The sequence below is a fragment of the Patiria miniata genome, unplaced genomic scaffold, assembly GCF_015706575.1.
Source record: "Patiria miniata isolate m_02_andy unplaced genomic scaffold, ASM1570657v1 HiC_scaffold_7, whole genome shotgun sequence".
Classification (NCBI taxonomy): Eukaryota; Metazoa; Echinodermata; class Asteroidea; order Valvatida; family Asterinidae; genus Patiria; species Patiria miniata.
Genome location: NW_024037074.1, coordinates 27,917,019 through 27,923,649, shown reverse-complemented (window position 1 = coordinate 27,923,649; position 6,631 = coordinate 27,917,019). Strand labels below are relative to the sequence as shown.

The 6,631-nt window shown below is 40.0% G+C and overlaps 1 protein-coding gene across 1 annotated transcript in view; it reads right to left on the bottom strand.

Moving 5' to 3' along the window:
- LOC119718911 overlaps positions 1–6,631 on the bottom strand; it is a 43,159-nt gene that overhangs the window by 28,172 nt on the left and 8,356 nt on the right. The gene's annotated exons all lie outside the window — the stretch shown is intronic.

Sequence of the window (6,631 nt, the reverse complement as noted above, 5' to 3'; positions counted from 1 at the left end):
GTGGTTTAAGAAAATGTGCCCATGGGCACATTTTTTTTACGTGCATTAGCAACGGAATCTAGTTACAAGATCCAAAAAACTTTGCATACATTTTCTGAGCTCAAACTTAAACGAGTTAGAAATGCACCCTTTTCATTAATTCATTCAAACAAACATTTATTTCAATATTGCTGACAAAAAATGCCCAGTGAGTCTATTTAAAATAGGCCTAACATTAATGAGAAACTGAGAAAGGAACAGGAAATGTTTATATAACCAAAAAATAATGTAAATAATCCACAAAAACTACGACTTCTAATTCTTAAAAATTTGAGCTATTTTGTTGCTCAAAAACAAAAATTCACAAAAGCAAATGATCCTGTGTACCTTTGGTATGCATTTTCTGCAATTTTCAGAATTGGACGGATTCTGCGACTAGAATTTTAGGCGTGCGTACATTGTAGCAAAATATTGTTTAACACTGACCTGGAACTTAAAGTTTTGTGTTCATTGATGCATGAAAAACCAAGAAAAAATGCTGTTCTTGTCTGGTTTCCTGACCCCACTTCAGATAAAACGTAGCAATAATTAAACAGCGGGGAATTGTCAGGGCAGTAAACCAGACTAGCTGGTTTGCATCCGCAAACAAAATGTGTAAAGCTAACTTAATTTGGTAAATTGGAAGTAGTATTTGAAAAAAGGTAATTTTATTTTTCCAACGATACAAAATTCTACTTTGACAGCACAGCACAAAATGACAGAAATGACAGCATAGCAGGTGCCATAATTTTTCAGGATGCTTGAGACTATCATTTACTGACAGTCCAGTAAGATGTAAATATTAATTTAGTAGATGTTTGCAAATATCGTACCTTTAAATGCATAACTTGCAGTTTTGTAAATTCACTTTTAATTAATCAACTGTTTTGAAAACATTTGACGAAAATGACTGTGCACAATTAATGTTAACATACATGTAGCTGTCACAAAAATAAGACACTCACAAAACAGTTTTTTTTACTAATGTATTAATTGGTGCAGTTAATTGTCCAATATGTCCGAATGTCATTTCATCATGGACTTTTTGTTTTTTCTAATTTTTTTAAAGTTGATATAAAAAAACATAGTTAGGCCGAATAAAAAAAAAACATGTTTCTCGTCCGGGGTTTTTTAAAAAAGGGAGGAAGCGGGGCTTTTTATTTTTAATTTTTTTTCAAGATGGCCGCCATTTTAAAATTTCATGCAACCGTTGGTGTTCCACTGTTCGAAGACACTTTTAAAAATGAAAGACAAGTTGGACAAGAGAACTGAACATATTTACAGTGTCATTATAGTTGTATTGGTATTGGTATTTATTTTCCGATGAAAATTGAAAGTGTGGACTTTTTCTGTGTTTTTTACTACATTTAAAAAAAAAAATAAAAATTCAAATCCAGGCGGCCTCCAAAAAGGAAGCGGGCAGGGACGAGAAACATGTTTTTTTTTTTTACTTTGCCTTATGAAGAGGTTTTTACTACAAAAAGTGTGTATGATACATGTACATGTACATTGTGTAGGCCTACTGTTGGCAAAGAACACAATAAGAAATTTTAAAATTGTTTTTAAAAAACCCTACATTTTCATGGATCCCTTGTTTCTTTCCAAATTTCAGTAACTACTCATTGTTTCATATAAAATGTATTGTTTGTCAGTGTATCACACATGATGTATCCGGTAGGGTATGTTTTGGCATATTTAGTAGACTAACGTTTCTTAAAAACTTTCACTAGTGGTTGAGAGATCGTACCGGTACAAGAAACAGCCGTCGCATCGCAACTGGAGCGCCTGTTGAGCGACGAGATCGATTTGCATGTAAGCGCGACGTCACAGCTTTGGGGTCATCGCTTCGTACATTAAAAATGACCCTCCAGGGTTTTGTTGTTGGGGTGCCTTCAGCAAGGTGATTAAAATATAGCGCACGGCGGTGTCACAATGGCCGCCTATTTCTTCCTCCATGCTTTATGCATGCATGAAGCAATAATCATTAATATTATAATGCTGTGATTACTGGGGTAAATTTTGGTGGATTGCTTTATTGGGGAAATTGACAGTATAAAAATATGCAATTCTGCTAAAAATATTAATATAGTAATCTTTCAACTGTTTCTGAATATTTTCCAACCTTGAACTAAATTTGCATTAAACATATTAAAATTAGCTTATTTTGTTTTTGCTATTTTGCCCTAGACTTCTAGTTCCTGAATATGTCTAGTCCAGAGTCTAACCATGGTTTGAGTATAATTAAGAACAAGATTTGATGGGTTTTTTGGTATTATTTTTGAATATCCATCTCTGCATAAGGCCAAACAAAGGGGACAAAATAAAGTTAGTTCCCACTGGAACCTACATGTACATATTGGAGAAAAGTTGTCTGTCATCAAATACATGTACTTCCATACTTTAAAGATATACTTTTGCTAAAAGTTAAAAACCCTTTTTGGGGGGCCGTATAATACTTTCAACACACAGTTGGGTGAATGTTAATGCAAGGTTTCCATGCATTTCTATTTACGGTCCCTGGATTGCCATCCTGCTTCAACCTCAAATATGACAGCTCCGAGGAAATTTACACATGTATACCAGCTATTAACCCTAACCCCCTAGGCCCTTGTTGCTTACAACCATCCTTAATTAACCCTAACTCCCTAGGCCTTTTTGCTAGGATGTAGCCTCAATCCTGCAAAATTCTCCAATTGGCCTCATGGAAAAATAGCAAATAGCCTCAATCCTGCAATTTCCTCTGCTATTTCTTGAATATGGTCCATGGAGGGGTGACCACTGCCTGAATCCTGCAAAATCCTCCGGCTATGACTGTCAATAGGTTGAGGCAGAGGCAGTGACATCCTGGAGCAGTGCGGAGGATGTCAAGTATAATCAAGGGCTAAATTTATGCACGGCTGAGCATAAACAACACAAGGTCCGGCCCAAGACCTTGACACAGTGCGTACTCCGAAATCAGCAACCCACTTTTGCCATGTAACCTCAATCCTGCAAATTCCTCCAATTTGCAAAAAGGATTTTGAAGGATTCAGGGCGGTTAGGGTTAATCCTCCAAAATCCTCCAAAATTTTTCAACTTTGTCAGACAGTCCTGCCTCAAAATGCATTCATCCTCAATCCTCCAAAATCCTCCTCATCCCAAAACTTTGCACTCGTGTTTAAATGAAGGATAACCAATGCCAAATCCTTCAAAATCATCAGACAGTCCTGCCTCAAAATGCATTCATCCTCAATCCTCCAAAATCCTCTTGTGCTTCATTCACCATTCATCCTCAATCCTCCAAAATCCTCATGTGCTTCAATCACCATTCATCCTCAATCCTCCAGAATCCTCATTTGATTCAATCACCATTCATCCTCAATCCTCTAGAATCCTCCAAAACCGCCAGGAGGATTTTGGAGGAGTGAGGTGGGTTAGGGTTAATTAAAGGACTACCATAAAGGGGACCTGAGAATACTAATTTAAGAATATGATCTCATCTAAATGAACTTGAAAATGTTTTCCAAGCCTTTCTCAAATATTTTTGATCTCATCTAAATGAACTTGAAAATGTTTTCCAAGCCTTTCTCAAATATTTTGAGGTGAAGCGTAACACCCAATGACTGTTTCATGCACAATCGGTTGCGGTTCCAGTACCAAAGCTGTGATGCGAGTGGTAAACCTCATATTAGTGCATGAAACAGTCATCGGGTGTTACGCTTCCGCGTGACGTCATGCGCCAACAGCCAGCGCAGCCGGCAAAAACGAGTAGTTGACAGCGCTCTGTGCCTGATAATCGACCGCCATTCATTGTACACAATTTTTTTTGTGCACAAACCAATTGCGGTCCTGGCCATGCCAGCAAGGTTGTCAGGTTAGCGGTTATTCCTCCTGTTTTCACTGCAATTGTAGGCTGAATCTTCATCGTGGATCGTTTTTTACTTCAAGGACCTGTGTAATGGTTATTCCAGGCAAGTTTGGGGTGAGTTGCAGTTGCAATTAGTGTGTAACGGGGACAAAATTGAACATTTTCCAATTTTTTTTTCCTATACTATCGTTTACGAGAAAAACTAGCTCCAGCCCTAATAGACAACCCAATGATAAAACTCAGGGCTGGGTAACTCCAGCTAGGCCTAGATTAGACCCGTGAACGTGGCTTGTAAACTACGCCACGTTCTTATGTCATTTCGAACCTGGCGAACGTGTCCCTCTGACTCCCTCCGTTACACACACTGGACGTTATTTTGCCCATGTAATAAGTACTCACATATGAAGCTGTCTTGAATTCTATTTGTACGTCAAAACTTGCATTTGACGAAAATTGAGGAAAATTCTGGCCCCGGTTCATGAAGTCCGTCCGCTACTGCATGCTAGCTGCCATTTTCTCCCAACTGACGCATGCGCATTGCGTTTTATTTTCGTATGATTCGACGGCTGTTTACTGTCGCAGCTAAAACAGACATCGTTTTAGACAAGTTTCAAGTCCTTTCCTCTCTCACCGCACCGCACGCGGTCGCACGTGCGCCCGCGTGTGTGTGCACACACGTACTGTACACGAGATGAGCCGAGCAGCCAATCGTCTGCGGGGTTTTTTTTTTCGGGTTGCGACATGAAACAGCCGTCAATCTGTCCAAGCGACTCAGACGCGTCCGGGGTCAGGTTAAAATCTAATTTCTACACGTTCGTATGGGTCTTTACTGATGGGCAAATTTCGTCGAAATTACACAGCCGAAACAATCGGACGGGCAAATTTAGATTTCTAGGTGAGTACTCAACACCCATACGGAATTATGTATGTCGGATCGATTTCGCCAGGTTCGAAATGAAACAAGAACGTGGCGTTGTATACAACATTGTACAACGCCAGTTCACTGCTCTAGGCCGAATGTCGGTCGTTTCGTACCCAAGTCGTTTCGTACCCAGGTCGTTTCGTACCCAGGTCGTTTCGTACCCAGGTCGTTTCGTACCCAGGTCGTTTCGTACCCAGGTCGTTTCGCACCCAGGATTCATTGCACACGTGACAAAGGGTTCCAAATCCTTTCTATGGAACAACAATGCAACAGATTTCTTACAGAAGAGGCAAGGATACTTGATAGGCATCTTGAGCTTGAAAATTCTTGAATCTTGACTGGAGTGGAATCTCGTCTTGAAACAGAATGACTCGATTCTGTTCGATGATGCTTTTTATAGACTTCAGAAGGATCCTGAGTATAATTCTATCAACCAATCAGACACGCGGTTGAAGATGTTTTAACCAATGACCACCCTATCTCTTATCAAAGATACCGCTGTATCAATGAGGGGCACCGCGGTGCATGACTGGAGCGGACAGTATTGAAATTGGATCAATGGGTTACCAAGATTGTATTGGTATAGTTGGGGATTAGGGGTAATGCAGAACCCTTCCCTCACACAAAAGGTTTAGCTTCAGTTTCTATCATATCTGAATATTGGAACGCCATAACTGTAACGGAATCAAAATGACAAGCAAATTTGAAACCTTAAAAAAAAAAAACTTTTAAAAAACACAAGTCCGGGAGGTTCATACGCCAATGCACTTAGCCGTGGGGAATTGCCGGCCGACCGCGCTAATTGCCGGTCAATGTTCTGGGACTAACAGGCTCTACTTAATGAGTTTGAATTTATTCCCCCACCCCCTAAAAATGAATACTTACTTCAAACTTCATCGGAGAAAAAAAATAAAAGGGACAAAATATGTATCTATTAATGTATATATTCTCCAGTTACCCGGGTTTTCAAGGGGATACGGCTTTTCCTTTGAAATAAAAACAAAAATAATGTAGATCCCCATACGATAGATTTTAAATTGGTTTATTGTGTTATTCCAGTGTTATATTCTTTCAATATGAGTTTTAAAAATTCATAAAGGGAAAACAATCTTCATAAAAACGGGAACCAAAATGTGTTTTCCAAAGGATTTTTCGCCGCTAGAGGGCCCACATTCGATAGCTACTGTGCGTGAATATCGAATGCACGCCACCGCATTGGTCGAGACTTCATCAGCCAGTGTAGGACGCAATCTTAATCCCTAGTGGGAACTTGATACATCTCTATGATGATGCCGCGCGTCGGTCACTAACAGGAGCGGGTTTGCATGACTGGCTTAATCTCCTTTGTGCATCATAATTGACTGGGTACGAAACGACTTGGGTACGAAACGACTTGGGTACGAAACGACTTGGGTACGAAACGACTTGGGTACGAAACGACTTGGGTACGAAACGACCTGCTTCGTTTTTTGGGAGAGGCCATTTTTTTAGGGGTTCTTGCTACCACATGGAAACGAACAGGCCTTCCTCCAGCGTTACATGTTTTATTTCTCCATGATGTGAATGAATATGGAGCATGTCAGCTGGAGTTACTCAAGCTAGTCTGTGTCAATAAACTGATAAATGCATGAGAAAAGACTGTCTGTGTGACACATACGAACTTGGCCTATGCATCGTGCGGGAATTTGCACGCCTGCGCACTTGCAGTCATTTTTAGAAAAATATGTCGGTGACTTGCCTACGTCACAGACAACCCGAACGTTTGCGGGTCAATCCAGGTCAATTCCCGCGCGGACCATCTATTTTTGAACCGATCGATATTGCGGTCGGCCGATATGTAATCT